At 42.2% G+C, this 26,028-nt stretch overlaps 1 protein-coding gene and 1 pseudogene across 6 annotated transcripts in view; one reads left to right on the forward strand and one right to left on the reverse strand.

Moving 5' to 3' along the window:
• Window positions 1–26,028, reverse strand: part of plekha6 (pleckstrin homology domain containing, family A member 6) — a 134,296-nt gene that overhangs the window by 100,532 nt on the left and 7,736 nt on the right. The gene's annotated exons all lie outside the window — the stretch shown is intronic.
• The window catches only part of LOC134883013 (zinc finger BED domain-containing protein 5-like), a 42,814-nt pseudogene that overhangs the window by 15,056 nt on the left and 1,730 nt on the right, over window positions 1–26,028 (forward strand).

The following is a 26,028-nucleotide window of genomic DNA, read 5'->3' on the forward strand; positions in this document are numbered from 1 at the left end:
AGGGGCACTGGATTGGGCCGGGTTTCGGGTTTAAGAATATTCAGCAGTCAAAAAAGTTCAGTTCACCCTCTGGCCATCCGGACGCATGCTTTTCTCAAAGTGTGAAAGAATTTCTGGGGTGGAACATTGTTTCCCCCCCCCGTTTCCACTGGCACCCCTTTGAAAACCCCTTCTCAACCCCCTACAAGAAAGTTTTAGTATCCCCCTTTTTTCCTCCCCCTTTGTAAAAAAATTCCACCCTGCTTTTTATTTTTTTCATCGTTTCAGAGAGACTTTCTCTGCTTTTGAATGTTTTCTGATAAATCTTTTAGTTCCCCCCCAAAAGCATATACATAAGTCCAAGATTTTTAAGAAGTCCCGATGACAGTTTATCTCCCGGCCTTTCATAATCACCTCTCTAAAGGGGTTCAGCCGAATCTTGACTGCACTGTGAAGTGCTTGTCGGGCCTAACATTTTTCCACACCCTCAACGTTCTGTGGGGGGAAGACCCACCCACACCTAAAACCGACCATCCCCGCAATTTTTCCCCTGATGCTGCAGCATTTTAATTCCGTGTTTTGGGTTGGCGTAAAGATGCCCATTTGGGGGGGAAGGGGTTAAAGTAGTTAGTAAAACAGGGTTTTGCTAAAATGAGATTTTCCCAAAAAAGTTTGGGAAAGTGCCACCCAAATGTCAGGGTTTTTTGCTTTGATTTTGCATAACGCCTGTTTTTTACCCAGCATACTGTCCCCCCACTGGCAAAATCCAACAAAACAGCCTTCGAAGTCATATCTATCCATTGCCCACGAGGCACGGATAAATGACAGTAACCCTCTGCTGTAGTTTTTTCCGCTCAATACATTTAAGAAAAATGAAGTGGTCGCATTTGCCACAAATGTCGAAAGTATATAACAAGACGGGATTTCTTACTCACTGTAGTCTTTCATCCATCGGGAAGAAACCTTTGGGGGCTTTGTAGCCTGATACTGGACATTGGGGGTTTCTTCATCTCTTCAGCAAAAAAAGAACAATGTAGTGCATACCCTTTACTGTGGAGGACTCTGCCCATTTTGAGCCCAATTGATGGACTTTAAATGATAAAATATGATGGTTACCTTCTAAAACTGTATTAAATATGGCGGGTTTTTTGTTGTTTGTTGTTTTTTTTTTTTCCAAAATGCCCCCAACAACCCCCCCGAAAAGTCCCCAGTGTCCGCTTAAATTTCGATTACAGCGTCTAAAACAGAAAAATCAAGTTAAATACCTGTATGTGGGGGTCCACTACGCACAGGCCACAAACTTGAATGTATTAAAAAAAACAGAGACAGTACGAATGAAAAAAAATTCGAGCTACCTAAAGACATTGTGCACGAATCCTTGTGTTATTACGTAACAAGGAAGCAACAATAAGTTTTCAAAACCTCCCCTACCCCCTCCATTTTACCATTTTCTGAAGTAGGCTACCACTCCCCTTTTTCCATTGGAAATAACTAATTTGTAACGAAAAACGAAGTTTAGCGACCTCAAAACTTGGCCAAACCATGGGATTGGGTACACGCTACCCAGGCTGGGGGGGTTCTCACTAGAAGAGAGACTTTTGCTAGTTTCCATACGCAAAGCCTTTGCAGAGGCATTCCCCAAATCATTGCCAACTCTTTCTTTTTTAAAAACTTCGATGTATTTTAATAGCAGGCTAGAACCCACAAAAAACTAACTTGGTAAATGAACAATCTGACAAAATCAGCCAAAAAATCGAACTTGAGGGTGATTTTTTTTTCTCGATGGGGAAAACGTTTTAATGAACAAAAGGACATTCATTGCCTAAAAACAAAATACAGAAAGAAAAAACACAAAACCCCTGTCTTGCAAAAGAATTGTTCCCTAGTTGAAAAATGTATTTAAAAAATTCATAGCACAAAGATCAGCACAGGCAGCGACCACGCAAACTCGTTTCACTCAGAATGACACTCGCATTTCTTCTTTTTTTTTTTGGGGTTTTATGGGGGTTTGGCCAAACAAACGGAATGGTGCATTCCCGCCAAAAACTCGCATTTTTGCACTGACGGGCTGGATTGAATAATGCGTGAGTCAGGCTCGCACAGTGTTTAAATTCCCCTAAATTTGCTTTTATTTCAGCTTATTATTGACAAACTTCCTTACAATTTTTAAAAATTTATTTTTAAAGCTTAAAATTAAATTTTAATACATTAAAAAAAAAAAAAAAATTAAAATATGATCAGGGAGGGGGAGCGGACCCCCGTTTGCCGGTCCGCCCCAAAGTAGGAGGGGGGACGCGCTCCGAGGCCCCCCCCAAATTTTAAACCCTGACTACGACAGTGACCCAAAAATTTTGGAGGTCTACATAGAGGCAGTAAGAGATCAGGTGCTGCAAGGGGGTTCCCGGAGGCCCGGGGGCACAGATTGGAAAAGTCAGAGACTTTAAAGGTTTTTCTCCGCCCAAACTTTCACGAGGTTTGGGTATTGACGGCTACATCAAGGGGCAAGACACAAATCACGAAAAAGATTTGGGTGGGGTTTCCTCAGAAGGGAATAAAAGGAATTTCTACATTTCTCTTTCCTGATCTAAAGCCCGGGGTTTTTTAAAGCTACTTTTTGGACAGAATCAAATTCAGTTCGCTTCGGGGTATCATTCGGGTAGTACAAATTCCCACGGGGCTTGGTTAAACTTTCTACACAAAACCCCCAAAGGGGCAGGCACTGATGGTGGTAAAAAGGGCCTACTGTAGGGCACTAAAGTGTATCATCAATGTGGTGGTCCTACAGTAATAAAGGCATCTTCCAGCTGATGCTTTTTCAAACAGTGGGTTTTTTTCCCATTTTAAAAGAGAAAAGATCTGCGCCTAAAATTGGGTGTAACTAATTTTGTTGTGGTACAGGAAGGAGCATTGCTGATGTTTTACTTTTACTTTAATCTTAATGAACAGGGGCCAAACAAAACCCAAAAAGAAAAAAAGAAAAAGGGAACTTATTTAACAAAAGAACAACATTTCTCTTGACAGCCGTACCCAAAATGCAAATTTTGTATTGCAAACATTTGTATAATGGCTACACGACCCACCTTTCTACTTGTCAAAAATTTTTAAACTAGACCGTCTTTTGGGCTTAACAAAATTCCAAACCCCGAGTGCTGGCACAATCACAGCAAAAAACCCAAAAAAGTTCATCGTTTAAAATTTTCCCCCCTTTAGTAGCCCCACTGTTGCTTAGTTGTAATACTGAATAACCAATAATCACAGACCTTTTTGACTAAACCCAAAAATGTCTGTTACTGTAAATTCCAAAGTGGATTCCAAAACCCTATTGGCCCACATCAAAAACATTTTGAGTAAGGGGATAAAACCCAAAAAATTTAAACTTAAAAGTGTTTGTTTTAAGGTTTCACATTACAATAATTATCTATGTTATCTCTCAGATCTCTTCTCCCTTCAGTGTTTTCTTGGTTTTGTAATACATATAACAAAAGGGTTTTTTAATGTAAATAAATGTAAACGAGAAAAATTTCAAAGAAATGGGGGGGAACACTTTATTTTTAAGGGGTCCCTGAACAATAATTTACACACTAAATCAGGGAACAACCATGTAAATAAAAAACATTATTTAAAAAAATTTACCTAACCCCTAACCTTTCCCCAAAAGTATGTAAAATGTAAATGCGTGGGATTACATATTGTAGTCACACCACTTAATGGGGGTGATACATTGTATCAGGGGCCCCCTTAAAATAAATTTTTCCCAAATAGGTAAAAATTTTTTTTACAATGACAAATGTATCTAAATCATAAGTGCTTGGGAACAAACTGTGGGACTAATACCATGCTTTTTCAGTGTCATGGGTAAAAGGGGCCGTGGTTTAAAACATGAAAACCAATTTTTTACCAGTTTATTACATTCATGGGGTAGATGGTGTCATAACAATATCTTGGAAAATGGGCATGTGTAAGTTCCCTTTCATTCCTACACAATACCATTGTAAGCATCACCCAAAAGGAATTGTCCAATTCTTTATGAAACTAGGGGATGATGTAGGTGCTGGTAACGAAAACCGTTTCCCCAGTGGTGCTAAGGCCTTGACTTAAAACCAGCTTTTTAAAAACAGTGGTAGTAGAACGCTTACAGTAAAGCAAATGAGTAAAAAAGGGACTTTTTTTGGTAAGGTACTTTTCCCCCCGTTCCTTTTTTTTAATTTGCAATTTTACCTTACCCGGGAAAATTTGAACTGGAATTCTACCTTACTCAATTACATTTTTCCTTTTGCCCTTATTAAAATTAGTATTTTTAAAATAACATTTTTCTTAAAGGGAAAACAAGCCACGGTTAGCGACCGTCCTCCCCCGGTTCAACATTTTTGCAAATTTCCCAAAACCCAGAGACAGTCAAACGCCAAAGGATGCAGAGATGGGCGGTAGTAGAACTGGGGCAGCTCCCACCCTTGTCAAACCCCCGACCCCTCTGGGCCCCACTCTTTCCCTTCCCTTTGGGAAAAGGGAGAAAATTCAAATGAAATGCTTACTTGCACCCCAAGTACCCGATTCCCGCCTTCAAAAATTTGCACTAACCTCCCCAAAAACCTTTTAGGTAATTACATGTTTTCTATCATGCTGGCACACGAGGAACCTAGTGCTTCGACCCCGAACAAGCCTAGCTAGCAGTATAGGGTATTGCTTTAAAGTATAATTAAATTTTTAATAAAGCTCGGAAGTTGACAACAAAGTAAAGAATAAATGCAGCAATTTGTTGTCGGCATTTTGTAGATTGCTGAACCAAAAAGTAATGGTTTGGGAATTTTTTAGCTTCATGTTTGGTCGGCAACAAATTGAGCTGGAGACCTAGCAGTTTCTACCCCGCAAATAACACTATTCTCTAGCTTGTAGGCTCAAGTTAAACAGTCGACTAGGGATTGTTTCAAGGGATTTTAAAATTAGGCGCCAAAATTTTCAATATCTAAAATGTAACTTTTATTTTGCAGACAAAGATATTTCCATACCCGGGGGCAGTTTTTAAGTAAAAAAATTTTGCAATAAAAAACTTTTGGGGATTACTTTAAAAGTGTAAACTTGACAGCATGGTTTAAGTCGCCCAAAATATACCACCCGTTATCTTAGCCCATATGCTATCTGATTTAACTAAAGCAAGGTCCTGTCCTGATCACATCAAAACATTATCGCAGTTGATCTGATATCAGATCATAAAGTTTAGTCTTGCGGTTGTCTCGCTTTAATGTTTTTTGTAACAGGGTTTTTGAAAAAAAAGGGATTCCTGGGTGCCAATAAGTGTGCATACACCAGCTGACCCAGTGTGCCAATGGGTTTTTTTTTCTTGTGCTTCCATTACAGGGAAAAACCCAGGGAAAAAAACGCGGGATGGTAATTTCCAGATAAAGTGACAAACCCTTGTTAACCTTACTGTATCGTTGCTCCCTTTTTCCCCTTTTTGACTCTCCATCCTTCAAAAAAACTCATTACAACATTGAGCCCACTCTTCAGTGATGACAAGGACAAATCTGAGGGGGGAGAATTAAATGGGTGTGAGGGCATGAAAAGCAAGTTAAAGCAGGGACTGAGCCGCAATGATTTGTGGCCATACAACAGATTTCTGGGAAGCTCACTCCGACTTTCCCCGGTGTCACCGCCTTTGGGTTGATGAGGGCACCTCCAGAGGGTTCCGCTGGCCTTTCATGCGACCCCTGAAAGGGGCACACACTTTTACGCCTCGCGTGCACTGATGATGTTCATAGGGATACCCCAACAACGGTTAAAAAAAACCCCAGCAGGGATTAAAATTTTTTGAAGGGCCCTTTTGGGGTTTAGAGCACTCCCCGACGGAGGATAACGTTGAGCGAGAGAGGAGATTCTGAAGATGTTGACTTTTACAACATGAGTAGTATACTAACGCAAACCCTCAAAGTTTTTGACCACCACACAAAAATGTGCTTCCATTTGCTTAAATCTGATAGCAATGCAGACATTGGAAGGGCGGGAAAAGGGAAATTTCAAAAGTGTGTACCGTTCAACATTCCCAAATGTTCTCCCCTTTTGGAACAAATTTTGGTCGTTCTAGCCAGGGAGCAGAAATTTTTTGCCAAGAGGGTCTCCCAAATCTCAGGCCCCCCAAACACTTTGGGAAATTCTCGTTTCCCGGCGTTCAGGGTAGAGCGGTTTCAAAGAAAAAAATGAAACCCTTGAGGGAAAGTCTGCTCAAGTTTAAAGTCAAAAGTAAGATTAATTTACTGAAAGTTTTCTCCTTTACCAAAATACACAACTCCCTCCCCTCTTTCTGCCTTTTCATCATCCTCACATCTCATCAGAACACACACCCCTCACTCCTAACACACTCTTTTACTCACTTATTCTTTGTTCATTTTTTTTAATTTAAAACTAAAATTTTCCCCTTCTCCTTCAATGTAAGGTTCGCCTGTAAAGAGTCCTTCCTGGAAATATTTGTGTTTTGAAACCTATGGCAGAAAGGTGAAATTCTCCTTCGAACAAAAGCCCACAGGGGCTACTACCCATCTCTACTTTCTGGAAGAAATTGGGGAATATGGATCATCAGTAAAGGTTGCCTCCATTCCCCATTGTCTGCACCACGGTCTGAAAAAGCGTTTCGGGAAAAAAAAAGACCCCCGGGGCTTATCGTGCGGGAATATGCTTTCAAAATTCCCAAAAAAAGTGGACAAATCAGAAAAACACCCAGGCCGGGAGGTTTTTTTAAACAAAATACAAGGAGATGTTTTCATTTTTGAGATGGCCAGGGAAATATTGAGAATAAATATATACTCATACTGTATGTTTGTCAATTTTTTACAGGGCTGAAAAAAATCAGGTGAACCCTTCTTTTCCATTTGAGGGGCAAGAAAAAAAAGAATTGGAAGGCTACCTCTCCTGCTCTGAAAAAAAGGGGGCATTTTTGCCTCAAGAAACGCCATAAAAATAAACACTGCACTTCCTGCCTCTGCAGCGTGCGAACGGCTGTTCAGCTGTGGAGGGCTGCTCTTCACAAGCAGAAGAGCAAGACGGGGCAAGAATTTTGAAACCAGCTACTGGTGAAACTGAACAAAAAGTTTACTCAGTAATTAGCTCTCACTCCCCCTTTCCCATTCCCATTCTCATTCTCTCTGTCTCTCTCGGCCAGCCTGTGTTTCAGTGGTAGTTGAAATTACATTACATTTTAGCATATATTTTTAAGCATGTGTTTGATGGCCTATATGGTGTTATTGTCTGTCTTGTTTTTGTTGATTTTAATAAGCATATATTTGTAGATGATTAATGAACAATACATACAATGAAGCAAAGAAATGTTTTAAGATGCATCTCTTTCTCTCTCTCTCACTTACTCACTCACACACTTTATGTCTTTTCACTGGTCCAAGCACTCCACTACAAAAAAAAGTAATTTATAATTTGAGTAACTTTATAACGAAGTACTTTTTTACTCTTACTCGAGTAGGTTTTCCAATTGGAATATTTACTTTTACTCAAGTAGATTTTGAAGGAAGTATTTTTACTTGAGCAGAGATTTTCAGTACTCTACCCACCACTGATTAAAAGTTACTTTGATTGTGTCTTTGCACAGCACAGTTGATCCTAGGCAGAAGCGTAAGAACATCTCCAATGTTTTTTGGTCGATGCTTCTAACATACCGTAAGCAGGTGGTTAAGAGCTGTCTGCTCTTGAGGATTTAGACTTTCAGTTGATGGCTTTATCATCTGGGCCACTTTCTTGTTAGTTGGCCTCAGATTCGTAAAGCTCCATTATGCTCTCTTTGGTTATGAGTGCTGGCACAGCATTGTGAATACTGGAGTGGAAACAGTCAATTATGAACTTAGCTCTTGAATCCGAGCTTTGTGCGCCATTGTTAAGATAGCAGCTCGTAAGTTGTGTTTAGAGGGCAGGCAGTGTGAGCCCATTCTTGAAAAGATCTCAAGTAAGTCCCATTCAGTAGTTTCATCAATGTTGCCCTGTAGTGCTTTTTCAAGCGATGCACGCTCATTCCCTGAAAGAAATCTGGCAAATGACATCATCAAGAATTCTTCATCCACCGAACTAACTCCTTGACAACAGGCTAGAACAAAAGCTGGTGACAGTCTGATTGGCATGAATTTATGGTCCAGGTATCCTTTCAACCACACTCTTCCAAGAGCTTGCCATTTCTTCTCGGAATAGTCTGGTTGCAGTCTGGGTACTCATTCTTCCCCCTCACACTGTTCCAACAAATGTTCCCAGAACGCAGAGTATGCCTCTCTTGACACACCATCACTATCCCACAGCTTTCTCATTTGTAAACTCCCTTTTTTAGATTAGCTTTCAGTACTTTTGGTTCCATGAAGACATTAAGGACATCATCGACTATGTTTACCTCGTCTTACTTTCCTAAGGAGAAATTCTTTTTCAGATGGGTCTGGAGCAGCTGGAAGACTGCTTGATGATTCAGGTCCGTCATTCAATGTAGAGTAGGGGTGGCACGGATCACAAAACTCACGGTTCACGGTGTATCACGGTTTGAGGTCCACGGTTTACGGTTTTGTACGGTTCTTGGTGTTTTTTTACTTTTTTATCGTAGCCCCATAATACACGCCGTTACACCAGTGGAACACTGTAATAGTCACTGAAAAGATTTACTACCACAGCACAACACTTCTATGACATTACACAGTGCCTTTAGCAATGCATTACAACTTGGTCCTTGCCATTCTGGTAACAGCCAGTTTATAACAGGAGCCCTGTCTCTGAGAATATTCTTAGGCAGATGCTATTACTAACCATAGTTTAGGATACAGCATTTAAAAGGGTATACAATTATAGTTATAATGTAATAATAATGCACAAACTTGAATTTCAATTGACTCTTAGCACACTGTTTTAACAATCTCAGAAAGGTAGTATTTTGATAGAGCAAGAGGGAAGACATGGATGATTTCAACATGTTTTACTTTATTACTCAAAATAAGTGTCAGAATGTTTGCTGTCCTTTGAACAGGCGAACACAATTGCCTATGAGAACATGAGGCCGTAAACATAATATGAGCCCACCATCCAACAGCCTAACAGAAAACAAAATCAACAACTCTTCTAATCCCTGAGAGTGAGGATGTATTTTTTTTCACTTGAAATTAAAGTGTAGTGCTTTGAAACATATGGCTGGATTTGGTATCTAAACTTAAAGGGCCAGTGCCACTGTTATATTAACAAAATTTCGAACAAAATACACACAGACACAATCAGTATAAAATATTGCAATAGAACCAAACACTGCACTGTTTAAAACAGCCTTCCCCCTTCACTTAATTCTCATATTCTTCTGCATGAAAATGAGTTTTGTCAACATTTTCTGGCAAGAGACGAGACCTACTTGCAGTTACAATGTCCCCTGCTGTGGAAAAAACCCGCTCACTTGGCACAGATGTACCTGGGACAGCCAGGTCACGTTGTGCCAACTTTGCTACATGGGGGATACTTATGTGCGTTGGTCTTCCACCATGCGAGGGGATTTTCATCCACAGAGATGCAGCCTGTTTCCATGTATGAAGTGACCTCTTCACGAATTATATCTTGGAAAGGCTTTGTGCTTCTTGCCTGTGTTGTAAAAAAATCAGCAAAAACTGTTGCCATGGCAGATTTTTTTTGGGGGGGAGGAGAGGTCTCTGACGGCCCGGATTCCGCTCCTGGGGATGAACTGGCTGCCTGGGCTTCACGGTGTTGTTGAGCCTGACAAGATTCAGAAAATAAAATAGACATTTGGGGAAATGTTAATGACATAAAGCACTCATGACAGTGACACAGTTACAGTATGTTGCACAGGGCAGTGTGGAATATAAACATATTACAAAGGCAAAAAAAAGATTAAATCCAGTTTATAATTGATAAATAACATTTAGGCCTATTTTAGATATCACCAGAAAATCAGAATAGCCTACCTGCTTTTCGAGGTTCACAATTTCCAATGTGAGATCCTCCCAGATTTTCTTTAGACAGGCTTCATCCAGATAAGGCAAGGACTTGAACCTCGGATCCAGTGCTGTGGCTCTGTGCAGATAATCCTGTATGCTTGGATCACTGTATCTCGATTGAAGGTCTTTGGTGATTGCTGCCTTGGCGTCTTTGATGGCAGAACTGTCTTCTGCACTTGGCGTCATTGTTTTTAGTACCATCCTCTGCAGTGGCATAATCATTGAGACAGAGGGGGATGTTTCTGTGCTCATCAGGGTGGTCACATTCTTCAGTGGCTTAAGAACATCAATGAGGCCCTCAGTCAGCTTTGTTTCATTGTCGTTTAACAGGGAAATGTCCTTGTTTTTTTTTTTATGTCTTTGTCCGTCACGGCGGAATAGATGGCCGCCTGTTGCTCCACATAGCGCTCCAACATATCGTAGGTGGAGTTCGAACGAGTTGGCACGTTGTGAATTAACTTGTGGTCTGCAACGTCAGCATGTCCTGCTTTGTTTTCAGGATGAAGGCGGCTGTTGTGCTTCGATGGAAAAAAGTAACCACCTTTCTGACTCTTGCCAGCAGTCGCGAGATTTGGGCTGTAGAGATGGCGCTTTTGGCTGCCAGGTTGACTGTAATGAGCAAAGCAGGAGATCTGTGGCCAAGCCCCTCCGTCAAACCTACTGCATTCACTATTTTTCCTGGCATTGCCGTTTGACGGGAAGTGCCTTTTGCCCCCCAAAAACTTCCATTCCTCCACCACCTCTCGTATTTTTTTTAAAAAAGAAACGCTTTGGTTGTCTATATTGGGCCATTTGTAATACCACTTCGAAACTCCCTTGGGGTTAATGTGGGGGGGCAGTCACTGTCAGGTAATTTTTCCGGGACCTAGAACCATCCTCCGCGTAAAGGCTACGTGCATGCCAAAGACAACTCCTCACTATTTCCTCCCTTGTCTCGTCATATAATTTTGGGAAATCACATTGGTCCAAAAGTACTGCAGGGGGGCATGACGTACCGGGGCCCCAACCCTTCACCAAAATTCATAAACCCCTTACCCTCCACCACCGAGGCTCATGTCTTTTGCGAGAATATACCAATAGCTTTTGAAATTGATTTCACCTTGCTGTGCCCCCAAACCAAGGCGTTTAAATGCCGCACTGTTTTGTGAATTTTTTTTTGGGCGGCCCCTCCCCTCACCCTACGGACACATTTGGTGAATTCAAAATTCCCGGGGCATTTTGGGAAGGTTTCCACAGCGTCCCAATGCGTTTTTTGAAATGCTTCATATTTTTAACTTGATCGACGTTTTTTTTGCCATACATGTGGTGGGTGAAATGACCCCCAAATGTTTTTAAAAAAGGATTTATCTGGGCCCTGGGCCCCCCTTCTCCACTCCCACTTGCCAGTTTGTAAACCTGACACACCTCGACCTTTTAGCTTTCCTTCTTCGCGCAAATTTAAAACCACGGGTAACTACGGGCTTAGCAAAAATGAAACGCGAACGCCCCTAAAAAAAAAAAAAAAAAAAAAAAAAACCGGGGACTCCGTACGTGCACAGACGCACCGCACCGTGGCAAGAAAACCGTACGGTTGGGTTTTTTTTCCCAAAACCGGCATCCCTAATGTGAGTGAAAAAGATTTTAAAAAAAAAGGCAATTACGTGTTTTGATTTTTGATTGATTCTCAATTATAAAAAAATGAAAACATCTTTGACAATCAACATATTAATCCATAAAAGGGGGGGATTTGGTACAGTAGATATTATAAATTACATAATGTCTGCTTTTTTTGTTACATCAAAAATAAATAGAATATCTTCAATCGGGAATATTTGATAAAAACAATCGGACATTAGAATGTGTGTATTTTGTAATTTTAAAACATTTAATTATAAGAAAACTTTAAATGGATAAAAAGGGGTTATTTTGGAAAGTTAGGTTAGTTCTCCCTTTTAAAGTATTTAAATAGGTGGTTTAGGGGGGTGGGGGGGTTTTTTTTAAATATAAAAAAGGGTAAATGTAGATTTAAGGGGAAGGGGATGGAGGGAAGATTTAATTTAAGAGGGGTTTTGATTTGATTTGTCGATTCATTATTTAGATATGGTGTGTTGAGGGGGTTGGGGCAGATGGGGAGATTGTTTATGTTTTTTGTTTGTTTTGATTGGCGATTGGGTTTTTTTTATAATTAAAAAAAAATTGTGAATTATACCTTATCTTTGATTTTGCATCATCTGATCCAAGCAGTCATGTGTACTATCACTTTCACACCTTGCACCTGAGCAGGTTTGTTATGGTTTATGCATTGAGTTTATGTGGCATTGAATGGAAAACCATTGGCCCATTTCCATTAGCTGCAGTCAAAATTTAAGATCGAATTACATTGGTTGTTTGCAACGAAATCATGATCTCTCCATCTCTCTGTCCTCACAGATTTCCCCTGTGATTTATTCTAAACATAGCTGCTGTGTCATGCAGGTGTAACTTAAATGTCACTACAGGAAACTATAACTTTCAATACATATTTTTTTGTTAGAATGTTGAAAAGTAATGTTTGAACATTACTGCACAAATTAATCTCCATACAACACAAGTTCTATCACAGACTGGCTCCACGAAATGGGGCTTACGTTTTCATGTTTTTCCTCCATTGAACCACTGGGTGCTGCACCTAAATCGGCGGAGCTCTCTGGATGATCCACTTGATAATCAGTTGTAGTCCTCCAGTGATGACTTCTCCTGGTTTTGTTCCTCAAGGATCGTCTCAGCCTTGTCCTAGTCTATACAGAATTCAGATGATCAACACATTGTAAGATTATACAGCCACATATTGTCCAACTGTTCAAAAAAATTCCGGAACTTGTTATAAGTGTAGGGAGAATTCAGTGGAGCAAATAGAACCTCTTGTTGCAACTCAACTATCACCCTTGATTCAGTTTTTGATTTTGCAAGCTTCTTGTTCCTAATAGATTCAACATTGAATTAAGACACTACATTTATCCTCACAAATCACTGAGGATAACAGTGAATGTACAGTGCACATTTAATAAGACCAACAGTAGCCTATATTCACTGTTGTCCTCCGGAATGACACTTTAAGTGAGAAAGGCCCGCAGCAGCTAAGCGCCTCTCTGGCGGCGCACCTTCACTTATCATACACGCATACACGAGTCTTTAATCAAATTCTGTGGCCCATTACTATTCAGTAATTACTCCGTTATTTTCATTTTAGAATCTGAAATACATGTTTGTCTAGCCTGGCTATAACCAGACCAAGCTCAATCTTATTTAAGCTGCAGGGCGAAATCAAACCGCCGGCAGATCGGGTCGGGTTTACCCAGTCTAATGTTTGTCCACAATGGGCTACCACTTGATAACCACCTCCCGCCCCAGATTTCACAATTAATAGCCTATCAATATAAATACAATATAGTATTGATACGAGGCAGAAGATATATTACCTTCATTGGACTCTCCTCTGGGGGCTCGAGGTCCGGTGATGCATCAGATACCGGTGTCACGTCTTTAGCCAGTGTGGTTGTGTAGACGCGCAACATCCTTAGTTTGGTCTGCTCGTACAGCTGGCCCACTGTGACTTCAGGGGATACAGCGCTGTGACTATAATCACAAATATCAAATTCAAAGTTTGCCATCGGCCCTTTGGACGAATGTCCATTTGGAAAAAACAAGCCTTTGCCTGTCTCCAGCAGTTCTCATCATTATTGATTTAGAAATATTTTGTTCAGGGATGCCTGGAGACTTCCGACCAGGCCGCTCAGGAAACCAACTTGAGGCTTCAGCTTCTCAAGGTGATGATTGAGGGACAAGACGGATGGAACAACTGCACTGATTGTGAAGACCTTCTCTCCCTGTGTCAAATCAATTGCTTCTCCAAACAGCTTCAAGATGTCCACCAACTCCTTCAACAGATTCCACTCTCGTGGTTTGAATGACAACTCCTTATGCCCAGCCTTTTCTAGAATGGCACAGAGCTTTAGATGATCACACTGGAGAACTGCCTTTACTTGCCTCAGTGTTGAGTTCCATCTTGTGTTGACTGCAGCAGGGATGCCTTTCTGTTCCCCAAATTCACTATCAAACACATCTTTGAATGTTGTGCTTGTGTGCAGCAATGAGCTAAGTTTTGATAACTTGGAAAGAGAAGGTTATGCCACTTTTGTTTCTTTCAAACCGTCTCCCACCACCAGCTGAAGGGTATGTGCAAAACACTGCAGGCGCTGTTTCTTTGCCATAGCAGCATCTACTGTTTGCTGTTCTTCCAGGGTTAAGTCACACCAGAGATCAGGGTCATCAAGATGATCTCCGTCATCATCCTCTTGTTCACTGGGGAAGCACACAGTGAATGCCTTTCGCATGTTAGCAGCACTGTCACTAATAATGTAGTCCAATTTATCTTTGATGTTGTATTCATCGCATATTGACTCAATTTGGTCACAGATTCGTTCAGCTGTGTGTGAGCCTTTGAAGCGATTGCAGGCCAACAGATTTGTATTTAGCTGTATCCTCTCTTTAGCTGTCTCTTTCTCTATCCAGTGGGACAGTGACACCAAGGAATCCCCTCATCTTTCGGTCAGACCAAATGTCCACAGTGACTGAAACATGCTCAGTGTTGCTCGATTGAGTTTTTAATCTTGAACGTCTCTCCCAGCGAGGCTCTCTGTTTTTGATGTCAATGTTCTGCGACACACTGGGCTGTACTTACTGTCAATTACTGTCAGAAAGTGCCGGAAACTCTTGTGTTCCACAATAGACAGTGGAAGGTTGCAATCAATAATCAAGTCGGACAGTATTGTGTTACTGATAGCCTTCTGCTGTGGATGACTCATGCTGTAATGCGCTTCACGACTGTCCAAGAATTGTGAGATTGAAGGCTGTTGTGGTTCATCTATGATGCTTCTACTCACCTGGTATTCTTCACATCTGTAACAGGTAAGCATATAAAACAGATGTCAGAAAGTCCCTTATAGCCACACATAAATTGCATTTGAAACGATCTCCTCATATATCAATGCTAACATTGTGTTAATATTTATTTTTGTATTATGATGAATTGTATTGTATACTGTAAGATTGGGTTTGTTTTAACATTACATTGATACAATACATTACCATTTTCAGTGTACACTTACTATATTAATTTATATCTTTCCTGCTTTACCTTGAAGCAGCCCTTTCCGACAGGAAACTGAAGTATGCTTGTTAATTCACTCTCTCCAGCACACCTGATTCCATTGGCAAAAACAGCAATTTGACCTGCATCACACAGAAATTGCTGGTCTACTGCTGGCTCAATGATTAAGTTTAATTGTGCTATTCTATGTCTTCGTTGATAGTTCAGCTTTGTTGTGATTTACCTAAATTACATAAACGACCTGAATGAGGCAGCAGTAGACTAGCAACTCCTTTGTGCTGCAAAGTAAAATAGCCATTTTTGTCAATGGAATCTGGTGTGCTGGAGAGAGTGAGATGTACTTAGTTTTCCTATTGGAAAAAATCGTCTGGCAGCAAGCTAAAATGGTACACATATTCATAATATAAAGTACATTAAACTGACCTTGATTTGATTAGGCTTGCTTTAGTGTTGCTGCTGGCAGCAGTCTATTGTGTAAATCCACTGACTAGCTGCTAAGTACATACAATCTCTCTTCAAAAAATCCTAAACTATCCTTTTACAATATGAGTATGGATAAGTTTACTATTTTGCACTTTGAGCCCCATTTCTGGTTTGTCTAGGATGAAATAGTGTGTTTGACACCGACATTTTAACGATTGGTCCCCAATGCTTCATGTACGGGCATTCATAAAGCGGTCCTTAAATCAACCTTAAACGTTCGTTTTCAAAGATGTGCAACTCACCGAGTGCTCACTGGTTAGTGGTGATGTTCCAAAACGAGTGTCTTAGCGAAATAGTTTCTGTCGTGTTTAATGTGACATTTTGTATTCCAAATATCAAGCGGAAGTTAATAGCCTACTCAGTGAGGTATCTGAAAACATAGCTAGTTCCACAATAGCAAATAACACGGATGGAAACCAAATATTTTGCCGATATATTTTTTTAAAACAACTACGAACACCACTTACCACTCGGTGAGTTGCTCATCCTTGAAAATGAATGTTTATGGTTGTTTTAAGGACAATGTTATGAATGCCTGTAGCCAACCATTCTGAAGCAGGGGGTGATTCCAAATTAGCCAAAAGCTGGAGACTGGACCAATCGTCAACATTTGTATTTCATCTAAGACGACCCAGAAAGGGGGCTCAAAGTGCAAAATAGTGAACTTATCCATTAATGAACCCACAGGAGATACCGTTTAGCATGTTCGTAAGCCAAGGTGACGTTTACAGTCTCGTTGATATGTAGCTAGCTAGCAATTAGCCAATAAGCTAGTGTTAGCTTTCATTCAAAACTTACCGTTCTTTGTGCAACTTCAAATGTCGAACGAAGTTGGAAGTTGTCGCATCTCCATCTGTTATCTTCGTCCTGCATGTTTTACGGACTGCAGTTCTTTTTTTGTTGACCACCTCAAAGTTTTTAAATCCAAATGAAACTACCTGTGGTATCATTGTCGCCTACTTGGCGCCTTATAGTTTGTTCCGCCTCATTGGTTGTCCAGTACTTTGATTGGTTGGATGCTGTCAGATCAAAACAACGTGGATCTAATTTGATTGGATGTCGTGACACACACGTTACGCACACAGGTGCACACAGGTGCAAAGAGAGATAGCGCTGTCCATGTCAACATACTTTTTAATCTTTGGGTTTGGGGAAAGTAGCAAGTCTTTTCGAGTCAAAAGGGGCAAGTCCAAGTCCAAATTCGAGTCACTGATGTTAAAGTCAAAGTCAAAGTGCAAGTCTTTTTAGATTTTGTCAAGTCAAGTCTAAAGTCATCAAATTCATGACTGGAGTCTGACTGGAGTCCAAGTCATGTGACTCGAGTCCACAACTCTGCTAAACACACCGCCTCCAACTCTCACTCATTGATGCTACAATATTAATTATTATTGTGTGGACCTTAGAGTAGAAAACAACTTGAAAAGTTTGAGAACAGCCCTTCTTCCTACGACGCTGTAGACAGATAACCACTCGAAAGTTGACTGTGGACCAGTTACTGAACAGAAAGTAGGAGAAGACACTGGCTGAGCATCCATTGTAAACTTATCATATCATTGTATCAATAAATCCTGTTCAATTTAGATGAAAAGCTTCTTGGATTCTTTTCGCCTATTTCTACTATAGTATTTAGAAACCTACACCCCTCAGCTACCGGCCTCATCAACAAGGCCCGGAACCCCCTCTGACAATGGGTTTTATCCCCCCCAATACTTCAAGCCTTTACTGTACCTTTTAGGCAAAGCAAACTGGTTCCCAATGATTGCTAAAGACTGTAAGGTGCAGCAGAAAGCAGAGACCATGTGTCAGTTATCACACTCCAACAGACCTGATACTTTCCCGTCATGTGCATACACTTTAATAACAGCTTGTCAGTTTGTTGGCAATTTTCCATCTGTGTTAGCAGTAGCTACAGTGTTACTTTTTGATGCATATTTGTTACATCTGGTATCCTTGGAAAAGGCAAAGGATCTCCATACTTTGAATTTGTCAATAGTTTACATATTATGTTTGATTCAGTTTAAACAAGAAGTTTTCAGCAGATTTGCAACATAACATGTTAACTCAACACACATAACTGTTACAATATCAAAACTAAATATGACATTGCAAAATATACATATTATTTAACAATCATACATTTTTGGTTATCACCAGTTACAGACTCTTTTGAAATGAATAACAACAAATAATACAAATGTGCTAATACACATTGTTAATTCATCTTAACTATTAATTTCCTTTTTGTTTATGTTTGAAATGGTCTGTAAATGAGTCCTGGTGGCGTGGGTGACATTAATCCACTGACTGAACTAAAGTGCTCTCAGGATCAATTATGACACTGTTGTCCAATCTCAAACAAATAAAGCCCTGGGCAGAGAACATGCTCTGCAATTTAAATTTAGATGACCTTTGACCTTGCCTGTCTCGACAGTGATACTGTGATGCAGAGTGATGTGGACGGGGGGGATGGGGGGCTGCAGCTGCTCTCCCTGCAGTCTCCTCCTGCAATGAAGACATGACTATTACATAAATAAAGACAATCTTTGGATACATTAGAGACTTATACTCATCTTAAGAAGTATATTTTAAATGCATCAGCAGCATTTTCTATCCAAATATAGTCACAAAGAGTCGAGATTAGGCGACATAATCCCTGGGGCTGGTTTCTGCTGCATCGTGCTGAGCATCACTCTCTGATAACTGCTGCAGAGGATTAGAGCTCTCCCATCTGACAAAAGAGCAACATCTGCATTCTTACGCAGACTGAAGTATGAGACAGCACCAAGGGTTATACAACCACAGTGGTGGGGGAAGGGGGGGGGGTGGCTTTGCACGGGTGTAGGCCTAATGACACTGCAGATTTGTTGAGCAGCTGCAAACAGGCACATATGTAGGTCTGATTGTTGACTGCAAATCAGAGCTAACACGGAAACTGTCTGCACTGTGCTGTCGCTGACACACACACACACACACACACGCACACACACAAACACACACACACACACACACACACACACACACACACACACACACACACACACACACACACACACACACACACACACACACACACACACACACACACATACTCACTCACATTAATTTAAGCTATTCAAATGGACATTGGTTCTCACAGTTACAGCTGAGGAACTACTGCTTGGTGTGTACTGCTGTCATGGTAAGGCTTCACTTTAGACAATAACAAACCTCTCTCCTACAAATAAGGTTAATGTAAGACTCATTTGGAACAGCAAATGTGAAAAAATATTCGGACAGTCCTCTGAAAGAATGGGTTATAATCCTTCAGATTGTCATCAAAGGTGCTAATGGATGGTGTGTTCGACCACTACCTGTCTCCCCAGAGTTCAGGTGCAACCTTTCAGATTGTATGTAACACTGGTGCCTTTAAATTCCCTCAATCAGAGCTGGTTGCTGTGGGTTGATATGCATGTTCATGTTTGCATTAGCAGTGACCACATTCTTATACGGCCAATGGCAGTCGAGTGACTGGAGTATAAGCTTACTTTGTTTTCTGATCATCTGCTGTGTGAGAGGTGTGGTGGAAACTTCTGAAGCAATGGAGATGAAACTCAGAGAGACACTGGAGAGCAGGAACTTGATGGCAAAACACTGCTGGGTTTATTCGGAGTTACGGCCGGAGAATTGACAAGACATCTACTGTAGACACGAGTTGCCACAGCGGTTGCCAAACCAATTCTGAAGATCTCGACAATAGGAAGAGGTTTTAACTAGTTCCAAATAGATAATCAACATTCTTCAAACGCCAGACTAAACAAGCTCAGACAATATGTTTGTTTTAAACTGTCATCTATGTCACAAATAAGGTGTTTACTGGAGCATCTGGGTCCAGATAAACTGGCGCTAGCTGTCCCTAAACAATAAAGCCAATCTTAGGTCAGCTTGAGCTTGTACCCACTGTGGGAACAACAAGGCTTCGGAAGCCCAGGCTGCCCCTCTTTAATGAAGATAACAGCACCTGCAAGGCCGTAGAGCCAGGTCAAAGGAGGACAGAGAGAAGAGATGCAAATGAGCTAAAGATTTACAAGCTGACACAAAATATTCCCTAACAAGAGGGTAATGTGAATCCTATTCTGGAACGCTGGACTCTTCTATTGGCAATAACAGGCGATGGGAGAATGTTAATGTGTCATCATTTATTCAGGAAGTAGCCCATCTCATAGTGAAGTAAGTTGGATGGTGGATGGATACATTCTAGAGCAGGGATTCCCAAAGTGTGGGGGTGCGCGAGCTGCCACCAGGGGGTGCGCGAGATGAGCCATGTAATGGTGGTCTGGTGTAAAAATAGTGTTGTTTTTTAAGTGGGATTTTTCCATAGGCTACAATAAAAAACAGGAACAATAAACATTTCCTTTGTAATTCCTTTTATTTTAAATAAAACAACTATAATTTATTAGTTTTTGATAGAAACGTAGAAGACTTCAAACAGTTATTGTAGTGGAGCAGATAACATCATATTTTCAGAGGAATCGTTCAAATGGTGATACAAGCACCAACATTGGCACAGATACTCCTTAGACATTACTCTTTTCAAAAAGTACGCGGGCCACTTGAAATTCAAGATGGCCGACCATTTTCAAGATGGCTGCCATAAGCAGTAATAAATATGCACAGACCTGGCCAATATGGATGATTCTGACATCAATATATACATTTTTTACCATGTAGAATCCAAATATGGGACCCTCAAACCTCTCGTAACCTTATTTTGGCCTTATTCTGGCCTTAGATAAAAAATAATCCACTATGTTGGCTCACGGGCTAAACCAGGTGAGGGTCTCTGTGTGTGATTAAGCATTTTAGACTGTAACACATTGTGCATGAAGACAGCACCCACAGCTGATTGATGTGGAACATATCCCAGGAATAAGAACTGAATTGGATGCACCCCCAGTGAGGGGGGAGAGAGAGTCAGAAAAGAGTGGATGTCAAGGCACAGCCAGGGCACACTGGTGACATCACACTGCTGTGAAACTCAGCATGGGGTTCAGTGTCGGATAAACAAGCTTTACTGTAACTAGTAGTAGTGGTAATAGTATAGTTTAGTGTCCCAAATGCTATCGAATTCAAGCCTCACAACAGTTAACTATTAGATAGATATTAGTTGTATAGTTAGATAGCCGCACCTGAATCGACAGGGTGTGCCAGCACGGGAGAGCCGAGCCAAGCGTGATGGGACTTTACATAACTTTGCATGTAGTCACCCAGAAGGTGTACAGATCGCACTGGGCTTAAATGGCACTGGATAAACGATTGGGCTAGGTGTAGGATTTATGTCTGAACCTAGTTGTATCCCATATCTGAATGTGTATAGTCATACTGTGGTAAAGGGGGGAAAACGATAAACCCTCAGCCTTACTGCATTAATTCATTCATTACCGAACAAAATGGCAAGTTCAGCTCCAGGATTATGAAAATGGAAAACTGACTGAGGCAAATGTTGTATTTGCCAAGAGGACAAAGATAGTGAGGATCTAAAATCCCCACCTAAACGTTATGCATCTCAACAAGATGGCTACACCATGATTGCGACCAATATTCCTCTGTTCCATGCCCTCAATGAGATGCCCATTGTTGTGGATCCAACCAGACTGGATGAGGGTGGCGGTATAGAAGAAACACTGAGGAGGAACATGGCACAGTACCACCAGAGCTGCCAATATCTTTTCAAGAACACCAAACTGGACAGGGCAAGAAAGAAAAGGCTTGGACCTCAAAGTGCTCAATCAGAAGAAGGGCAAAACAAACTTCGAATACTACTTTCCAAAGTAACTATACCCAACACTGAACATGGCCTTAGCATTTCATATGACAGAGTACTGGAAATATCTGCACAGCTTGGAGATGCAACCGTCAACAGGTACAGAGAGGATGGGGTGGTCTTCCCACAGGTTCTGAGGAGAGGGTTGTTCACCACAACAGCCATAGACAACATTGACCACAACCCCACTGCAACAACCCCTTTTCATGGCACCAGCATCTCAGCTTTCCAACATCCAACCAAAGACAACCAGGGTGAATACCGTGAACCTGTGAGACTTGGAGAGGAGAAGGGTTTCAAGAGTTTCAAGGTTTTATTGGTCATATGCACAGCATATACAACGTATATGTTGGCAATGAAAATCTTATATCCCATGCTCCTCCAACAACTCAACATACATGGTGTAAATAAGATAAATAAAATAGTGCAAAAAGAGAGAAGAATATTTACAATAACAACAATAAAGATTTGAGGATGTGAAATATATACATACGGGGAATGAATTGAGAGTATTTAAATACTTTACACTGTTGAATGAGGAGGTATGGACAGATGCATATATTATGTATAACAGATGTATATGGCAGATATTTATAATATATAGATATGTGTACTATAAACAGATATGTATGGCAGATGTGTATAATATATATATATATATATATATATGTATGTATGTGTCTACTATAAAAAGATGTGAGTAGACATTCACAGAGCTCAGGAGTTCAGCAGTCTTACAGCCTGTGGTATAAAACTGTCTCTGAGTCTGGTGGTCTTGGTCCGGATGCTGCGGTACCGTCTGCCAGACGGCAGCAGACAGAACAGATTGTTGCTGGGGTGATGGGGGTCCTTTAATATCCTACCGGCCTTCTTCCTACACCGCTGGGTGTAGAGGTCCTCCATGGATGGCAGCTCCGTCCTGGTGATGTGCTGAGCAGTTTTCACCACCCTCTGTAGAGTCTTACGGTTGACGGCGATGCAACTGCTATACCAGGCGGTGATGCAGCCAGTCAGGATACTCTCGATGGTGCACCTATAGAAGTTGCAGAGTATCCTGGAGTCCATGTTGAACTTCCGCAGCCTGCGGAGGAAGAAGAGCCGCTGTCGAGCCGTCTTGGATATGACCCTGGTGTGATGTGTCCATGTCAGGTCCTCACTGATGTTTACCCCGAGGAACCTGAAGCTGCTGACTCTCTCCACAGGAGTCCCGTCGATGGTGATGGGTGTGTGTGCCTCTCTCTGCCTCTTCCTGTAGTCCACAATCAGCTCCTTTGTTTTGCTGACGTTGAGATGGAGGTTGTTGTCCTGGCACCAAGATGTCAGGGCTCTGACCTCCTCTCTGTACGCCGTCTCGTCGCCGTCTGTGATCAGGCCGATGACGGTCGTGTCGTCAGCAAACTTGATGATGGTGTTGGAGCTGTGTGTGGCCACGCAGTCGTGCGTGAACAGGGAGTAGAGGAGAGGGCTGAGCACAACCCTGAGGGTTGAGGGTCAAGGTGGAGGATGTGATGTTCCCCATCCGCACTGCCTGGGATCTGCCCGTTAGGAAGCTCATGATCCAGTCACAGAGGGCGCTGTTGAGCCCGAGGTCCCTGAGCTTAATGATGAGCTTGGAGGGCACAATGGTGTTGAATGCTGAACTGTAGTCAATGAACAGCATTCTCACATAAGTGTTCCTCTGGTCCAGGTGGGAGAGGGCAGTGTGGAGGGTGAGGGAGATGGCATCATCCGTGGACCTGTTTGCCCTGTAGGCAAACTGCGGGGGGTCCAGTGAGTCAGGGAGGGAGGAGGTGATAAAAGGTTTGACTAACCGCTCAAAGCACTTCATGATGATGGAGGTGAGTGCAACTGGGCGGTAGTCATTGAGGCAGATGGGTTTTGTCTTTTTGGGGACAGGGACAATGATGGACTCTTTAAAACATGTGGGGACTACAGACTGGAGCAGTGAGCTATTGAAAATGTCTGTGAACACATCTGCCAGCTGAACTGCACACACCTTGAGAGCACGGCCAGGGATGCCATCAGGTCCAGGAGCCTTGTGTGTGTTGATCCTTTTCAGAGATCTACACACATCTGCACTGGTTAAAACCAGTGAGCATGGATCCTGGGCCTTCTGTGCCTCCACAGCCGGGGGCAAAGCGTGCATAAAATGTGTTCAGTTCATCTGGGAGAGATGCAGACACTTCCTCAGCACCACTCGTTGTCCTTTTGTAGTCTGTTATTGTTTTTAGTCCAGACCACATATTTCTGGCGTTGGAGCCCTTGTAGTTCGACTCCACCTTGTCCCTGTATTGTCTTTTCGCACTGCTAATAGCTCTCCGGAGTGCATACCTGGAATTCCTGTACTCATCCAAATCACTGCCGCTGTGCACGATGGCCCGTGCTTTAAGTTTAGCTCGGACCTCGCCGTTTATCCAGGGCTTCTCATTTGGGAATGTCCGTACAGTAATCCGCGGCACGACGTCATCAATGCATTTGCCGATGTAGCAAATGACCGCGTCAGTGTGTGTGTTTATGTCGTCCTCCTCAAACACACACCACTCCGTGATGCCAAAGCAGTGGCGGAGAGCAGAGTCAGACTGCTCGGACCAACGCTGCACTGTCCTCGTCACAGGTCGGTCCCTCTTCAGTCTCTGCCGGTAAACGGGGACCAGAAGAAGAGATATGTGGTCTGACTTGCCGAAGGGGGGGCGGCGGAGGGCTTTATATCCATGCCGGAAAGGAGTGTAAACATGGTCCAGTGTATTTCCACCGCGCGTGGGGCAGCTGACGTGCTGATAGTATTTCGGCAGGACTTTCTTCATGTTGGCTCTGTTAAAATCCCCGGCCACAATAAATGCGGCCTCTGGCCGAGAAGTCTCTGTCCTGTCGATAATCCCATACAGCTCCTCCAGCGCTGTGTTGTTGTCAGCGTGCGGCGGAACATACACTGCTGTTAAAACAACCGATGTGAACTCCCTCGGCAGATAAAAAGGCCGGCATCCGATCATGATGTGCTCTAGGCTGGGAGAACAGTCCGAAGAAATTATTTCCACATCTAGGCACCACTTGTTGTTAATCATGAAGCACACACCTCCCCCCTTGCTCTTCCCTGAGTTTATTGTCCGGTCCTGGCGATGAATGGAGAATCCGTGTGGAGCAATGGCGGCGTCCGGTATCGTGGGGTCGAGCCAAGTCTCCGTGAAAACCAAAACATTACGGTCTTAATGTCCTGTTGAAATGCCACCCTGCTACGGAGTTCCAGCTTATTATCCAGGGATTGGACATTTGCCAGAAGTAAACTCGGTAGAGGACGCCTGTTTTCACGTTTCCTCAGCCTGACCAGGACCCCGGCCCAGGAACCTCGTCGTCTCTTCCTCCTGCGCTCCACAGGTAGAGCTCCAGCAGGTAAACACAGAGACTCTCCATTGTTTGCAGGTCGTCGTGGATTATTGCTGTCCACCAGCGACCTGATGTGTAAAAGTTGTTCTCTATCATATTGGATCATAGAGCTCGCTTGGGCGGTTTGTATGTTGCAAAAAAAAGTTTAAAATGACCAACAAAGTAAAACAATAAAAACACTAAGATGTGGAGTTGGTGAGGAGCTCGAGACACGGCAGCCATCCTTGGCGCCATCTTGAGTGTATCTGGTGAAGACAGTTCCAGAACTGCCTGACTCCTTCACCAATATACGCCCAGCCTTCTTTACCAAGAAGAAGCCTTCTCCTCCACATAGCCTGAGCAGTATGGTGAGGATAAGTTTGTCATAATGTTTGGAGGCCTACACATTGAGATGGCTGCACTGAAGTCAATTGGAACACTTCTACAGGAGAGTGGTTGGACAGGAGCCCTGGTGGAGGCAGGTGTGGATTCCTCTGGGACTGCAGAATGTTTCCTATCAACAGCAAGCATCACTAAGACACGCCAGGCTCACCAGATAACAGCATGCCATCTCTACCAGCTGTTGCAGGCAACCTACAATGACTATTGCACTGAGGCAGCTGACAACTCTGAGGAAGTGCTATGCTTTGATGTTTGGTGTGATAGTCGCAAGCTTCAAAGTCCGCAGTTTCAGTTCTGGAGTTTGGTGCTGTCCATGGAACTGGCGATCCTACTACTGATCCGAGCATTCAGGGAAACAACTTCAACCTGTACTGCCAAGCATTGACTGAGCTCATCCCATACTTCTTTGCCAACAACAACACTAACTATGCACGCTGGCTCCCCATCCTTCTCCGAGGCATGCAGTTTAGCACATTATGCTAAATGTGTTTTATTGTTTGACTTAATTGATTCATAACTGGAGATATTTTCTCATCGCTTAAGACCATTTGAATTTGCCCTGAGCAGGAGAGAGGAAAAGACGAACACGTCGATCCAGAGAACAGTGAAACATTGCTTTGACATTGTTTCTTACAGCGTCAGTAATCTGACCTTGCATAAATACAAGCCCTGCTAATCCGGAATACTGGTTCAAAGTATCTCCTCTGAAGTGTTATGCATTTATTTTAAGCGTCTGCAATGTCTTATTGATATTGGCTTCATAGGAGCTGCTGGCATAATGTGTGTACTTATGCATTTAGGTAGAATAGTAAAAGGGGAAACAATATTTAATATGCTACTTCAGTTTATGCTCACATTCAAACCACTGACCATAACCACTGTGTGTTCATGTTTCCAATGCCACATTTCCA

This window comes from Eleginops maclovinus, chromosome 20 (assembly GCF_036324505.1).
Source record: "Eleginops maclovinus isolate JMC-PN-2008 ecotype Puerto Natales chromosome 20, JC_Emac_rtc_rv5, whole genome shotgun sequence".
NCBI lineage: Eukaryota > Metazoa > Chordata > Actinopteri > Perciformes > Eleginopidae > Eleginops > Eleginops maclovinus.